The sequence below is a fragment of the Mobula hypostoma genome, chromosome 14 (genome assembly GCF_963921235.1).
Source record: "Mobula hypostoma chromosome 14, sMobHyp1.1, whole genome shotgun sequence".
NCBI lineage: Eukaryota > Metazoa > Chordata > Chondrichthyes > Myliobatiformes > Myliobatidae > Mobula > Mobula hypostoma.
The window spans coordinates 27,087,791-27,104,427 of NC_086110.1; the positions used below are offsets into that span (position 1 = coordinate 27,087,791).

At 38.4% G+C, this 16,637-nt stretch overlaps 1 long non-coding RNA gene across 1 annotated transcript in view; it reads left to right on the forward strand.

Annotated features, from left to right (window-relative positions):
• Positions 1-16,361, forward strand: part of LOC134356483 (uncharacterized) — a 108,814-nt gene extending 92,453 nt beyond the window's left edge. The window contains exon 4 of the long non-coding RNA XR_010020360.1: positions 16,257-16,361. This is a non-coding gene — a long non-coding RNA (uncharacterized LOC134356483). The remainder of the gene's footprint in view (positions 1-16,256) is intronic.
• The last annotated feature ends 276 nt before the right edge of the window (positions 16,362-16,637 follow it).

Sequence of the window (16,637 nt, forward strand, 5' to 3'; positions counted from 1 at the left end):
GGACTAACTGAAGGAAGAGCTAGTAAGACATTTGAAAGTGGGAGGGGGAGGGGGAGATCCAAAATGATAGGAGAAGACAGGAGGGGGAGGGATGGAGCCAAGAGCTGGACAGGTGATTGGCAAAAGGGATATGAGAGGATCATGGGACAGGAGGCCCAGGGAGAAGGAAAAAGTGGGAGGGGGGAAAAACCCAGAGGATGGGCAAGGGGTATAGTGAGAGGGACAGAGGGAGAAAAAGGAGTGTGAGAGTTCCTCCAAGCTGAGTGTGGCTTCATCTTTACAGTAGAGGAGGCCGTGGATAGACATGGGAATGGGATGTGGAATTAAAATGTGTGGCCATTGGGAGATCCTGCTTTCTCTGGCGGACAGAGCGTAGGTGTTCAGCAAAGCCGTCTCCCAGTCTGCGTCGGGTCTCGCCAATATATAGAAGGCCACACCGGGAGCACCGGACGCAGTATATCACCCCAGCCGACTCACAGGTGAAGTGTTGCCTCACCTGGAAGGACTGTCTGGGGCCCTGAATGGTGGTAAGGGAGGAAGTGTAAGGGCACATGTAGCACTTGTTCTGCTTACAAGGATAAGTGCCAGGGTTGAAGCCACACTCAGGTTGGAGGAACAACACCTTATGTTCCGTCTGGGTAGCCTCCAACCTGATGGCATGAACATTGACTTCTCTAACTTCCACTAATGCCCACCTCCTCCTCGTACCCCATCCGTTATTTATATACACACATTCTTTCTCTCACTCTCCTTTTTCTCCCTCTGTCCCTCTGACTATACCCCTTGCCCATCCTTTGGGTCCCCCCCCCCTTTTTCCTTCTCCCTGGGCCTCCTGTCCCATGATCTTCTCATATCCCTTTTGCCAATCACCTGTCCAGCTCTTGGCTCCATCCCTCCCCCTCCTGTCTTCTCCTATCATTTTGGATCTCTCCCTCCCCCTCTCACTTTCAAATCTCTTACTAACTCTTCCTTCAGTTAGTCCTGACGAAGGGTCTCGGCCTGAAACGTCGACTGTACCTCTTCCTAGAGATGCTGCCTGACCTGCTGCGTTCACCAGCAACTTTGATGTGTGTTGCTTGAGTTTCCAGCATCTGCAGAATTCCTCGTGTTTCCGTTGAAAAAGAGGAAGCCATTTTGATTTGATTTATGGCAGATTTGAGATATGGTGCCCATATAGAGCTGTGTGCGTGCATGCAACAACAGTATGGGGAAATGCTATGGAAATGTCTGTCATCTCAACAAAACAATTCATTCTCTATGCTTTAGAGGCTGTTATATAGAAAAAGACAAAATGTAATTTGTTCTTTAAAATGAATGTTTCAACTCCCTGTCTTGCATAATAGATGTTGACAAACTCCAAGAAAACTCCAATAACTCTTGCTTCAACTTGAAGGAGCCAAACACACAAAAGTTCATCTTCATGTTAATGTTGATCTTCATCTTTGGTAGTTGGTAGCAATGTTGCCCTTAATCTGCTCCCAGATTTAATACATAGCTGGAGCAGATGGCACATTGCAGATATATGCCCACTATGCAGTCCTGCCTGGGAGGAGATGACTTCCGTTTATCCAAATGCCTTTCAACATCTGCCACTTTACTTCATCTAGACTTGATTAATGTAGCACAACAATAGATAGAGCCAAGTCCTTAGCAGGACAGCCAGGAAAGATTAAAAGCAACTAACCAGGTAGTATTCAAAGATCACTATAAATGGCCCTTTCTTGCTGATTGGCATTAACTCTGCCCTAGTCACATGCAAAATTCTAGTTTGCGGTCACTGCTTGTGTATTAAGTCATCTTGCAATATGATGTCTACTGTTACAATATCTAATGTGATCTGTTTACAAGTGTGGATGCAAATGTCACAAATACCAATTTGGAGGTCAAAGGGTACTCACATTCTCATATTTCAGCCTTAGTTATGTAGGCTAGTTTAAAAATAATTTAAAAAGTATTAATTACTTTACACAACTTATTAATAATTTTAAAAGGCATCTGGATCGTAACATTAATTCATAACATTGGAGAGCATGACCAAGTGGTTTGGGCTGGAAAAGCTTTATGAGTGAGATGGATTTCAAAGAGTAATTTAGTAGTAGAGATAAAGTTTAATAAAGAGCAATGTTTGCAGAGTTAAAAAGTGACGTATATCAATTTGGTATAATTTGGGAGTGGTGGGACTGGGGATGACAAAGTCAAGATTTCTAAATTGACTTAAAAAATGGAACCAATTTGGCTAAAGAATTACAAATAAATATTTAGCACTTTAAAGGTTGATCTAGGCCAAGCTAAGTAAATAGCCACAATCTTTTATGAAGCTATCATCATTGATAATACATGATCATAGTTAGGGATTAGGAGTGTAACCTATTGGATTTTGCTTGATGGTGCTAAACTAAGTGTCTTTTTTAAATCAAATGTCCTAGCAACCCAGAAGAAAGAGCATGAAAGTTCTGTGATATATTTTCTAATATAACTAACAACAACATATAATTTTATTAGCATTTGAGAGCAATGGATAAAAGTCACACTTCGATCCAATTAATTAATGTTTATTTCGATCCAAAATGTATCTACATTAATTACATAATGGAAGTTAAAAACTGGTTTAACTACATTTCTTGGTGGAGCCTTATTTATGGAGTTTTATCTTTATTTTTATATCCTTGCTGCCAATATGCTTTTCACTTCCAGGCTTTTGGTTTGATCAAATGTGTGAAAGTTCTAACCATTGAAGCCAAGTGTTTGATGCTGAAGGATACAAAGTGTATCAACTGACAAAATGTAAATGCTTTAAATTGAATGCCTAATAAATAAATGGGTTTACAATATGCAGCTGTTGTCAAAGTGAAGTATTATGTATACTAGAAGGAATGTAAGAAACATAGCCAAACAATATAGCCACAGTCGGTTAAAAGGCTGTCTAGTCTCTATGGATTCTTCATGCTGCTCATTGTCTGAGATTACTTTTTTCCTCCAATTCATTTGCATTTGTGGGACAAAGACCTTCTGTTAGACACCCATAGCAGCACATCACATTTTATCTGTCAGGGAACATGGGTATCCATAGGGTGGGTAGTTTTCATTGCTTCACTCCTTATGAGTCTACAGGAGCCAATTCAAATCTGCCTATTAACACAACTAAGAACACAAAAGTAGCATTTCTCCAAGAATAAAGCTGGTGGTTTGAAAAGCTGTCTCAAGAATAGAAGCCTTTACTGTGAAAGGTTGAGGAAGGGAAGGATGGTCAGGATGGTCAGATTGCTTACACAAACAAGACTGTTAGGAGGTCTATTCAGGCTGTCTGCTCCTTAGTTTATACTGTAAGGAACTTGTGACTTCTGGAATGACAACAGAGGATTCCCAGCTTCCGATGCTTGCATGCGTTAAATGGCCATGAATTATGTATGTGATTTTTATTAAAATGCAGCAACAAGCTATGTGCTAAGCATATCTTGTACTTGGCAGCAAATCAGCAAATACGTGTAACTTCTCCCATTTGTGAATAGACAGAATTAGTTGTTTGCCCATTGAGTAGCTTTAATGTGATGACCAGAAATGTGAGGTCATGATTTTTTTTCTTGTTGATGGTCTTTATTTGTGGAAACGTGATTGATTTTGTTTTTAATTTGCAACATTGGGCAGAGTATTAAACTAGAAATCTAAGTACTAAACTTCAAATTTTGAACTCACATCAAATGAACAAGATGCTATTTAAAAATCTTGTAAATATACATTCTTACTATTGCCTAATTTTGCCATTGCTTTTAAACTCTTCTAAAGGAAATAAACACTCCTGATCATGTTTAAAATTACTTCTGATGTCTAACAAACATTCCAACTTCTGTCATTTTATTAGTATAAATATCCAGCCTATTGTCAAAGCATAAATAGAATTGATAATTTCAGGGGTAGCTCCTGGCCTCCTGTTTTAAAACCCTCATTTTTTTCTCCTTGGTTGCATACTACAGCAGGAAAAGAAGTACTGACAGTATGTACTGTAATAAATGAAATGTAGAATGATTGTCCAAAAATAAGGGTTTATTTTAATGAATGCATTGATGATCACTATAAGGGCATGCTACAATTCGAGGTTCTTATGATGTCACCTGTAAACAGGCAAGAACTTTGACACTCACACAGCTTGAAGCTACTTAAATCAGGGCCTCATTTACAGGACCCTGCTGCCTGCAAAATGGTTCTAATGGCATTATCCCCAGGCCTGAGGGGCAAATTGAATAACAAAACCCAAAAGCCTCTGTTATGTAGAAAAATAAAGCTAATCTCTGATAGTATAACCTAATCTCCTCTTGATCTGCTCTAAAGCACCTCTGAAGTTGTGCTAAAAGAGTTTTTCAAAAAAGTTTGTAGATCTGCAGGGTAAATTTTACTAGAGTATAACTTAAAATCTTTATAAACTCTTCCAGTTGGTTGCATACCATTTTGAAAATTAAACATTTATTATTCCCCGTGACAATTAGTATAGCAGATCAAATTCCATCATAGAATTAATTTCATAATGCTTACTTAATTCAAAATATTAAATCGAGGTTTGGTTGCCCCAAGCATCGTTTATATTGAAATATATAGACTGCTTGTTTCATTTGTAGTTCTATACAAATTATCAAGGCATATACAATCTTGTCTGTTGATAACATGAAACATTTTTAAAAGCCAGGTTTGCTTGCAGTTATCCACACAGTACTACTTATGACCTTAGCAATAAAATTTTATTGAGTATCCACCTGACCTCAAATTGGAAGTTTGTGTTGGAACCAATCTAACTAACTATTATAGTTCTCAACTGTTGTTAATTTTACATTTGACTAATAAAACTCAGCAGGAGCTACAGTGCTTCCCTGTAATTGGCAGTTTTAACACAGATTGTTTTGGGTTAATTTCTGAACTTATTAGTCCTACTTTTTGTGAAACAAGCATAAAAATACTCCTGTTAGCAGTGGCACAAATGTAATGGAATTTATTTTATTTGTTTTTTTTTCTGTTTTGTGAAAGTAGAAATATATGTCTTTTTAATTAAGTACATTTGAGCCAATTATGCTAGATCCAGAGAACAAAATGGTACAAGAAGGGCAAAAAGGAAACTCTATGCGTGAGTGTTTATCTGAGAACAGTTCTTTAAGGTTGTCATAAATGGGGGAGGTAGTGGGGATAAGTTCCCAGTACCTATTAAATACTCCCAATGGCATGTGTCTCAATAACCTCTGACAACCAAATTCAGCTCCTGGCCTTCACATGTGGTTTAGGTATGAAACCCAGCGGAACTGTTACTATTGACAGGAGAAGGGGCATAGGTGGATTGCTGGCGCCTTAAATTCAGTCACTTTGGGCTGACATGACCCGTCAGCCATGGTTGGCAGCTCACCAAGGAGGAGGAAAACTCTGCTGCCTTGTGGTTATACCCACTCATGGGGAAGGCTTCAGAAGTAAACCTCAAGGAAAAATCCAGAGCTGAAATCCTACATTGAGTTCAACACTGACTAGCAACTCCTGCAAGCCACTGGTGCCAAACTTTATTGATCTCTGCTGTTCCTTTGGTTTTATCAGTTGCATGGAGAGGGAGATCTTGCTGCATGGGCAACAGTTTGTTTTCCATATCGTACTGCCCTATCTTTCATACAAGCTTGCATATCACATAGACAGCTGGGACACAATATCGATGGTCAACCCAGACTAATGAAGAACCTTATCTGAAAATGAGTGAATGCAAACTTTTATCCTAACCAAATGGATATTAACTAAAGAATAATACTAGCTTGTCCTCTGTTCAGGCATTAGAAAGACATAACCTCCTACAATTGAATACAAATAGTTCAATAAAGATACACAGACTCGCCCAAAACATCAACTCTTTATTCCTTTCCATAGATGTAGTCTGGGCTGCTGGGTTTCTCCAGAATTTTTTCAGTTTCCAGAATCTGAAGAATCTCCTGTGTTTACAATTTTCTAAACTCTTTTTGTTATTTTAAAACTACATGGCAATAAGCACAAATTCATATACACAAAGAGAAGAAAGATTTTGCAGCTCAGTGATATCTGCACAGTTGATAACTTTAAGATATTTTTGTCCCTAGGTGAAATTTATAGCAAAAGATATTCAATAATCAGTGTAATTGTGTGAATATATCAACTTAGTCCTGTTCGGAATTAGAGCTAAAAAAGATAGATTCAAAATGTAGTAAGTTTTATCCCTCCAACATAAACTTGAATGAATGCTGCTTTATCAATTTATTTATTATGTACAATGAACCCTGATTTTAGCTATGTTTATAGTAATTATTTACCAGTCCATGACCAACTAGTTTTACTTTAAACCTGTTCATACCAAATTCATTATGCGTGACTTCACTGTATTGTTTCGTAGGCACACTTAAATTTACTACGTGGTTTACAATAACAACAATTTGTTAAGCATAAGTGAGCTTCCTACATCTTTTTGTCGTGCAAAATAACATTTGAAAGCTGCAGAGAGCATGTTGTCATAGGTTACAAAGTAAAATAAAATGACCACTGATAATGCAAAAAAACTAGCCACTCTAAGCTAATTTTTCTTTACCTGCTCAATGGGTTTGAAACATACATTCAGAACAAAATGCCTGAGGATTTTCTTGGCTCAGACAGGATTGATGTGTTTGTGTGCTTAATTTTCATTAACAGTTCTTTATCATTCAACAAATCGAGTACAGGAACAATGATAGCCTTGAGAGTTCTCTGGGTTGTTAATGACATAGAATCGCTCACTCAATTTTGTGTGCCTGCTCCTATGAAAACTGATCTCACAGTGAAACACTGATGAAAAAAGTGACCTTGTAATATAATTCAAAATTCCGCTATTTATCATCATTAGTGTGTGAAACTGTCTTTGGATTCAGTTTCCCAATACTGCAAAGAATGCAGTCAACATTAAGAAGGGGTAACTATTCAATTTAGAGGAACGCACATTTGAAAGGAATTGATCCTTAAACAGATGATAGAATTAGTACTGAACTGAGGGAACACAGCTACAGTTAAAAGTTTTCCTACTTGTGTTTCTTCACGTGGGGAGTGTTTGAAAGGGAGACCAATATTTTCTATTGATTTTTGCCACATATTGTCACCATCAATCATGTTCTGCTTGTTTACCTAGCAACATGTTGTCAGTGTTTATTTCGTGTATGTTCTAATAGGGTACAAAACAAAGAGCTCTCCTCCTAGCAGGCATTTGATTTAACACCTTGTCCATTAAATCATTAGTCCTCTTGTTTCTTGATGACAAAATTAATTCATTAAGCTCCAACAAGAAAATCATTTTGTCTGGATTATATTGCTTCTAGAGTGACTTAAGTAAACAGATTAATCACTAGATACAACAACTTTCATTCATTGCCAGGAGTATAGCAATTAACTCTTCAGGAAATGGTCAAGATGTCCAACATAGACTGCTATCTTCATTGATATGTTTTCAAGTACTATGTCATCATATTTATGTAAAAGAACACTTCTAAATATCAGTACTGTATAGTCTAGACTATTTCACATCTCTATCATGTAACTTGTTTTAATGACTAAGAACTTTTTACAATGGAGTTGTAGAAGCTAAATGATGTATATTTCATCTTCTATTTTAATAAAAGCATTTGAAAACTCATTCAATGTATACAGAAAATGCATGTCTATTAAATATATACCATTGAAAATACAGTCAATTCCCATTAACTGGGACACATCAGGACCAGTACATTTTGGCCCAATTTAGTGGCTGTCCCAATTAGCCGAATTTTCATGGAAATGGTTAAAAAGATATAAAAAAGACACACTACCATTTAACTGAATAACAAATTATGTATTTAAATGAAATACAGAACAAATTAGAACACTTCAAAACACTGCAGTACTATGAAACAGTGTATTAGTTTCTAATAGTTATTGATGGTATACTGCATTGCCATGTTCTTTTGATGGACTGTAAATGAACAAAATCAGCGCAGACACCTAGTGCAGATAATGGTCTGCCTTCATACAATGCCTTCAACAACTGCATCCCCTAAATCTTCGTTTTCATTGTAACATTCAAGATAATTGCCAATACCTTCAAATTTTTCATAGCTACTAATTTGCTGAAGTAGTGAAATCATTTCATTTTCAATCTCGGCCATTTCTGGCATCTCCAAGCCTCAATGCTTGAAACCATAGTGAGGAAAACAGTTCTGAGTTGTCTTGCTATTTATTTCTCACTAACAACCAGTGAAAAAAAACAATGCTTTTTGAATGCAAACACATACAACTGACACTATTTAAGATCTGTTCAGTTTAAGCACAATGTAGTATCTAATGGCCTCACAAGTTAGAAACTGTTTGGCAACAGTCTCCTGTCCCAATTAAGCAGCATACTATCCCAAATAAATGAAGGGAAACCTGGCTATTCTCCTGATTAGTTATTGTTTAAGAGTTGTCCCAAATAGCAGCTGCCCTGATGATATAGCCTAATTAACTAGAATCCTTTGTAATTGCATCAGATAATTACAAACCCATTTGTATATCATTAAGTGGCAACTCTTTGCATGCCACTCTGATGGGAGTCATTAAGTATTCCCATATAGGACTACTACATCTGAAATCCACAGCCTCCATGGGTACTTCCATACGCAGCATTGTTTTAAGATATTGATACTCAAAGTCAATGAACTTTGGATAGCAGTTCCTCTTTAAGAAAATGGAAGTGGGGATGTCACGCCAATCTACAAGTATGATTGAAATGTAGAGGCCTTAGACTTCCACTCCCGACTATCCTGCTGGTGAATGTATAGCCTCTGGAAAATAAAATTGAAGAACTCAGAGCAAGTTTGCTGTACCAGAGAGGCATCATTGACTGCTGTGTACTCTGTTTTATGAAATCATGGCTCACACCTGCAGCCTGATAGCTTCACCATTCTCCACAAAGACAGGACAAAGTCTTTTAAAAGCAGAGGAGATGAAGTATGCTTTAAGGTTAACTCATGATGGTGCACAAGTGTGGCATCTGTCATGTCTTAGTGCTGCTCACCCAACCTGGAACATCTAGCAGGCTAATGTCATCCATTTTATCTGCCGAGGGAGTTTTCAGCCATCATCCCATTGAGATGTACGTTCCACTTCACGCCATAATTAGTCAGGCACTGGAGGTGCTGGCCAATGGAATCAGCAGGAATGAAACTGCGCACCCTGATGTTTTCCCTGTCATTGTGGGAGATTTCAACCAGACTGGTTTGAAGAAGTCTCTGAACAACTACCACCAACATGTCACCTGTAGAGGAGCAAACGCACTTGGCCACAGCTACACCACCATAAAGAACACTTACTATGTCATCCCACACCAGGATTTTGAAAAGTCCAATCACCTGACTATACTTGTACTCCCGGCCTATAGGCAGAGACTAAAGACCACAGCACCAGTGGTGAGGACCAAGAAGGTCTAGTCAAGGAAGGTAGAGAAGCACTTAAAAGATTGCTTTGAGTTGGTAGACTGTATTCGGGGGTTCGAGTCTGAATGCCACAGTTGTCACTGACTTCTCCAAGACCTGTGTGGATGAGTGTGTGCCTTTGAGAACATACCAGACATACCCGACATACCCAAACCAGCTGTGAATAAACCAGACAATTCGTTGTCTGCTGAGGACTAGATCTGTGGCATTCAAGATGGATGAAGTCAAGAAGTCCAGGTACAACCTATGGAAGGCTATTTTAAGAGCAAAAGAAAAAATTCTGATTTTTGTCGAGACGGAGTTGGACGCACATTAGCTTTGGCATACTTTTCAAGCCATTACTTCCCACAAATTGAAACCTAACATCACAAATGGTTGTGATGCTTCACTTCAGATGAACTCATCGCCTTTTATGTACACTTTGAAAGAGAGAATAGGACTACACCTATGCAAATTCCTACCACATCTGGTGAGCATGTGATCTCTGTCTCAGAGGCTGAAGTCAGAACGTCTTTCAAGTGGATGAATCCTTGCAAGGCGTCAGGCCTGGTAGGGCTCTGAGAACCTGTGCCAACTAATTGGCAGGAGTGTTCCAAGGACACCAAAATCAGAATCTGAATCAGATTTAATATCACCAGCGTACAGTATATCATGAAATTTGTTGCTTTGCGGCAAGAGTATATTGCAATACATAGTAATAAAAACTATAAATTATAATGACTATATAAAATTGAAATTAAATAAGTAGTGCAAGAGTAAACAAAATGCTGAGGAAATGTTCATGGGTTCATTGTTCATTTAGAAGGGAAGAAACTGTTTCTGAAATGTTGAGTGTGTCTTTGAACTCATGTACTACCATCTTGATATGAGCAATGAGAAGGGGGCATGTCCTGGATGATGGGGGTGCTTAATCATGGATATCACCATTTTGAGGCATTGCCTTTTGAAGATGTCCTAGATGCTGGCCTGAATTATTACTGAACATTGCCTTTTGAAGATGGCCTGAAACCCACAATCTTGGTCTTACTGACATTGAGTGCAAGGTTGTTACTGTGACACCACTCAGCCGGCTGATCTACCTCGTTATTGTATGCCTTATTGTCACCGTCTGAAATTCTACCAACAATAGCTTTCACATCAGCAAATTTATAGATGGCATTTGAACTGTGCTGACTACAGCAGTGAGAGATTGAAGATATTATGGAATACTCTCACCAGTTGGTTGGCACAGGTTTTCAGATCCCTACCAGGTACACCATCAGGCCCTGACACCTAGTGAGGATTCACCCTCTTGAAAGGTGTTCTGATGTCAACCTTTGAGACAGAGATCACATGATCACCAGATGCTGCAGGGATTCATGTAGATGTAGTTTTATTCTCCCTTTCAAAGTGTGCATAAAAGATGCTGAGCTCATCTGGGAGTGAAGTAACACAGCCATTCATAATGTTAGGTATTACTTTGTAGGAAGTAATGGCCTTCAAACCCTGCAAACGCTGACATGCATCTGATTCCACCTCTAGCCTCAATCAGAATTGTTTTACTCTCTAAGGTTAGCTTTCGACAGGTCATTCCTGAACTACTTGTATGGTACTGGATCACCAGTCTTGCATGCCACAGATTTAGCCCTCAGCAGGGAACTAATCTATTGATTCATCCATGGCTTTTGATTTGGGTATATCTTGTGAAGGCACATACTTATACACACAGGTTTTGATGAAATCAGTGACAACTGTGGTGTATTTGTTCAGACTTGAAGATGAATCCCTGAATATGGTCCAGTCCACCGACTCAAAGCAATCCTTTAAGCACTCCTCTGCCTCCCCTGACCACACCTTGGTTCTCACCAGTTGTGCTGCAAACTTTAGTCTCTGCCTATATGCTGAGAGTAGAAGTATAGCCAGGTGATTGTATAATGGTGGTCAAGTATGTTGGCTCCTCTGATTCCACTGATGATATGTTGGTGGTTATTGTTCAGAGACTTCTTCAAGCTAGCCTGCTTGAAATCCCCCACAATGATAGGGTAAGCATCAGGGTGCACTGTTCAGGCCTGCTGATTTCAGAGCTTAGCTCTTCTAGTGCATGTCTGACGCTGGCCTGAGGTGCAATGTACACAGCTACCAGGGTGATGGTGGAAAACTCCCTTGGCAGATAAAAAGGACGACATTTGACCACTAGCTGTTCCAGGTCAGGCGAGCTTGACATCTTCAATCTCTCACTGCTGCAATCGGACATTCCCATCTGCTTCAAAAAAAGGTGATAATCACACCAGTGCCCAAGAAAACAGGGTGATCTGTCTCAACAACTATCACCCAGTGGCACTCACATCAATTGCGTTGAAGTACTTTGAGAGATTGGCCACAGCTAAAATCAACTCCTGCCTAAGCAAGGATCTGGACCCAATGCAATTTGCCTATCACTACAATAAATCTACAGCGGATGCAATTTCACTCGCTCTCCTCTCGGCCTTGGATCACCGGGCAATTGTACTACCTACGTCAGGCTGCTCTTCATTGACTACAGCTCAGCAGTCAACACAATCATATCCTCAGTTTTAATCAACAAGCTTCAAAACCTGGGCCTCTGTATCTCCCTCTGCAACTGGGTCCTTGACTTCCTCACCAGGAGACAAAATAACATCTTGCGGATTCTGTGCGGATCAGAACTAATATCTCCTCCTAACTGACAATCAACACTGGCTCGCCTCAAAGATGCATGCTAAGCTCACTGCTCTACTTTCTCTGCACCCATGAATGTGTGGCCAGTCACAGCTCAAGCACCATCTAAAAATTTGACAACACAACTGTTGTTGGCAGAATTTCAGATGGTGATGAGGAGGCGTAGAGGAGTAAGATACTGTAGATCAAGTTTCAAGTTCCTGGGTGTCAGTATCTCTGAGGACCTATCTGGGCCCAACATATTGATGCAACTACATAGAAGGCATGACAGCAACTAGATTTCATTAGGAATTTGAGGGGAATTGGTATGTAGCAAATTTCTATAGACATTGGGAAAAGCTGCAGAAAGATGTTATCTCTGTCAGCTTTATCTTGGGCATTAGCTTCCACTGCATCCAGAACACCTTTCAAAGGCGATGCCTCAAAAAGGATCATTAAGGACTCCCAACACCCTTTATAAACCCTCATCTCATTGCTACCATCAAGGAGGAGGTACAGCATGAAGACACAACATTTCAGGAACAGCTTCCTCCCCTCCGCCATCAGTTTGCTGAACGGACAACGAACCCAACTACACTACCTCAGTAATTTTTCGCTCTCTTAATGCACAACTTACTTAATTTAATTTGTGTTTATGTATCTTATTGTAATGTATAGTTTTTGTTCTCATGTATTGCAACCTCCTGCCAGCACGAAGCACCAAATTTCACAACATATGCCAGTTATTTTAAACCTGATTCTGATTCCGAGAAACAATTGATGAGGAAATCTTTTGATCTGAAGTCTTAGTGTAAGAGAAAGGGGTATCAGTGCAGTAAGCAAAAACTCAGATGAGTTTTTTTATGTACGTCTACTGATATTTTATTGATTGTAAAAATATTAGTCCGAACTCTCTGCTTACACATGTGCACTCTCAATATTTGTTCTCAAACATGATTATTACTTTGTCTATTTTAACAGCTCAGGGTATTTTAGTGTCAGATCAACCATGCTCCCTTAATTTTTTAGGCTTTATATCTCTTGGCACATCTATATATTGCAAGTTGTAATATCGAACAATATATTTTGAGATCAAAAAAAGGGCACTACTACTTATCAAAACTAACATTCATTGAAGCATTACATTCTCGCATCACCAAGTAGCTGTGCAGATGTGGTCTTGTGTTCTGCAAGTCTACTCTACCTTGCTGTCTATTATATTTTTATAGGTTTTGTTCTGCATTCCTTTGAGTCAACCCTTAGGAGATGGAGGGCTGTTACCTTATTACTTACATATGTTTAAGCCCCTTTACCTCAGCAGGGAAAGACAAAATATGAAGGAGTAACTGTAGATTTGGGATGGTCGACTAATCTTTCTCCACCTTGAACTAATCGACAAGCCTATGTGTTATTGCGCTGAATGTTGTTCTGCAGTGCATAGCCAGTGGGGTTTCAATTTGTAGAAGCATAAACAGATACTAAACTAGAAGAAATGGTGCAGTGATTTATTAACAGAGCACAGATCAAATTATCACAGCAGTTCCCTGCTGTCAAACCAACAATTGCCTCCTTATTCCAGTTGCTGCAGAGTTTTTCTACATTATTGTCTGATTTTCTTCTGGAAGACTAAATCATTTGACCTGTGCACTGCATCATTAGAATTAACTTCAACATTTGTTTCCACTCTTTTCTTCCCTCTCCTTTTCCCAACCCTTGACTTTCTCCTTCTTCTAGTTACATTTGTACATTTCTTACAGTTCTTCTGGGACTGATTTATCATCATTTGTGAACATATATGTCTGAAAATCATGGCTTTGATCATGTTGTATTTTATAACTTATGTCTTTTGTAGGTTTAACCTTCTGTTATGCTATTTTTAACATCCATCTTCGAAGACATGAAAGAATTATTTAGTTGGAAACAATGAAATTCTGTCTTGAAGAAATTTATCACCCTTGTCTTCTCCCTCTTCATCTGCTGTTATCATTCTTGCTGGAATTCTGTTTACATCTTTTTTTACTTCATTGATCTTTAAGTGGCTTAACTCTTGTCACCTTCCAACTTCTCCTAAATCTTTAAACTTCATGCTCCCAATCCCTAGCCCTTTCAAATGCTTACAGTTTGATCCACTGGAACATGATTGGATTCACTTTACTGCTATTAGAAACACAGCTGTTCTGACGATCCTTTTACTTCAGATTACAGCACTCGCATCACGAAAGGCAAGATTTAGGGAATGAAAATTCAATCAGTTCTTGTCAGTGTCTAAAAGTTATTTTAAAGTCTTGGAAGTGAGGTATGTTAATATTTTAAATGGTTTACTATATAATTTGCAAAGGATAATTAAAATATCAACTGAAATTAATAATCCTTGCAAATGTGAAACAAGAAAAGTATTTGCATTCGTAAGATTTATACATAGATGGTATTGATGAAAATGTACCTTCAGACTATTGGTATAATATTTGATGTCAAGGTGATAATTCTTTAATTATTGCATATTATTTTTTCTCTAATTTGAAGAATTATAAATTATTGGAAGACCGTAAGACATAGGATCAGAATTAAGCCATTTGGTCCATCAAGTTTGCTCCACCATTCAATCAAAGCTGATCCTTCCCCCTCCCTTAACCCCAGCCCCACTCCCCGGCCTTCTCACCATTACCTTTGATGCTGTTACCAATCAATCTCAGCCTTAAATACACCCAATGACCTGGCCTCTACAGCTGCCTTTGGTAACGGAGGTCACAAATTCACCACCCTCTGGCTAAAGAAATTTTTTGGCATCTCTGTTTTAAATGGGCGTCTCTCTATCCTGAGTCTACGCCCTCTTGTCCGAGACTCCCGACCTAGACTTTTGTCCTAGGCGGGAAACATCCTTTCCACATCCACTCTGTCCAGGCCTTTCAACATTTGAAAGGTTTGAATGAGATCCCCCTTCATCCTTCTAAATTCCAGCAAGTACAGGCCCAGAGCTATCAAACGTTCCTCATATGATAACCCTTTCATTCCCAGAATCATCCTTGTGAACCTCCTCTGAATCCTCTTCAATGCCAGCACATCTTCTCTTAGATAAGGAGCCTCAAACTGTTCACAGTACTTAAGATGAGTCCTCACCAGTGTCTTATAAAGCCTCAGCATCATATCCCTGCTCTTATATTCTAGAATTCTTGAAATGAATGCTAATATTGCATTTGCCTTCTGACTCAACCTGCAGGTTAACCTTTAGGGTGTTCTGCACAAGGACTCCCAAGTCCCTTTGCATCTCGGAGTTTTGAATTTTCTCCCCATTTAGAAAATTGTCCACACATTTATTTCTTCTACCAAAGTGCTTGATCATGCATTTTCCAACATTGTATTTAATTTGCCACTTTCTTGCCCATTCTCCTAATCTATCTAAGTTCTTCTGCAGCCTTCCTATTTCCTCAACACTACCAACCTCTCCATTAATCTTCATATCATCTGCAAATTTGGCAACAAAACTATCTACTCCATCATCTAAATCATTGAGATACAGCATAAAAAGAAGTGGCCCCAACACCCCTGCAGAACACCACTGGTCACTGGCAGCCAACCAGAAAAGGATCTTTTATTTCCACTCACTGCCTGCTACCAATCAGCCAGTACTCTCACCAAGCTAGTAAACTTGCACTCTTACTTTGGATCAAGTTAAGAAATTTTCCAGCAAAAAGGGCCAAACCTATTTATTATAATTAATGTAGTTTATGGAGATTATATTATCAGAATGAATAAAGAATATACTTTTTTCAACATTTCCTACATTGATATCAACTTCTGTATATTTTGCCACTTGTTCACGAGTCTATAACTTTCATTGAAGAAACTCAGCCCTAATGAAACTTGTGTTGAACTTAGAGAAAATAAATAGCTCAGTTTTCACAATATTTTCTTTAATGCAAGGAATAAACCCTGCCATTATTAATCCCATATTTCCTTTATATCCTGATAACCTGAATAAACAGGGATTATTCCATGTAAAGTCAATAAGTATTTATATGAGGAATGTGTTTAGGACAAAACTGTTATGATTGAATATAATGTCAATGTTAAAGTTCAAAGTAAATTTATTACCAAAGTATGCATATGTCACCATGCACTACCCTGAGATTCATTTTCTTGCAGGCATTCCTAGTAGAACAAAGAACTACAATAAAATCAATGAAAAAACTACACACAAAGACTGACAAACAACTAATGTCAACAGAAGGCAAAAACTATACAACTGCAAAAAACATTTATTATAAATAAATAAATAAATAATATTGGTGTGTGCGTGGCCATTACAAATTCACAGACAACAAAATGGAGCAAAGACTTGCCATTTTTTCATAACCCAGATAAGTGATTAAGTTAATTATTTTCATCTTTGGTAAGTACTAGAAAAATGATGAAACATAAAATGTACTATTTTATGTCACTTGGACATTAAAAATACACCATGTAACCAAAACTACAGTTTGTTTTAATATGACAGAGATTTTTGGCTTGTATCTTCATTTTATA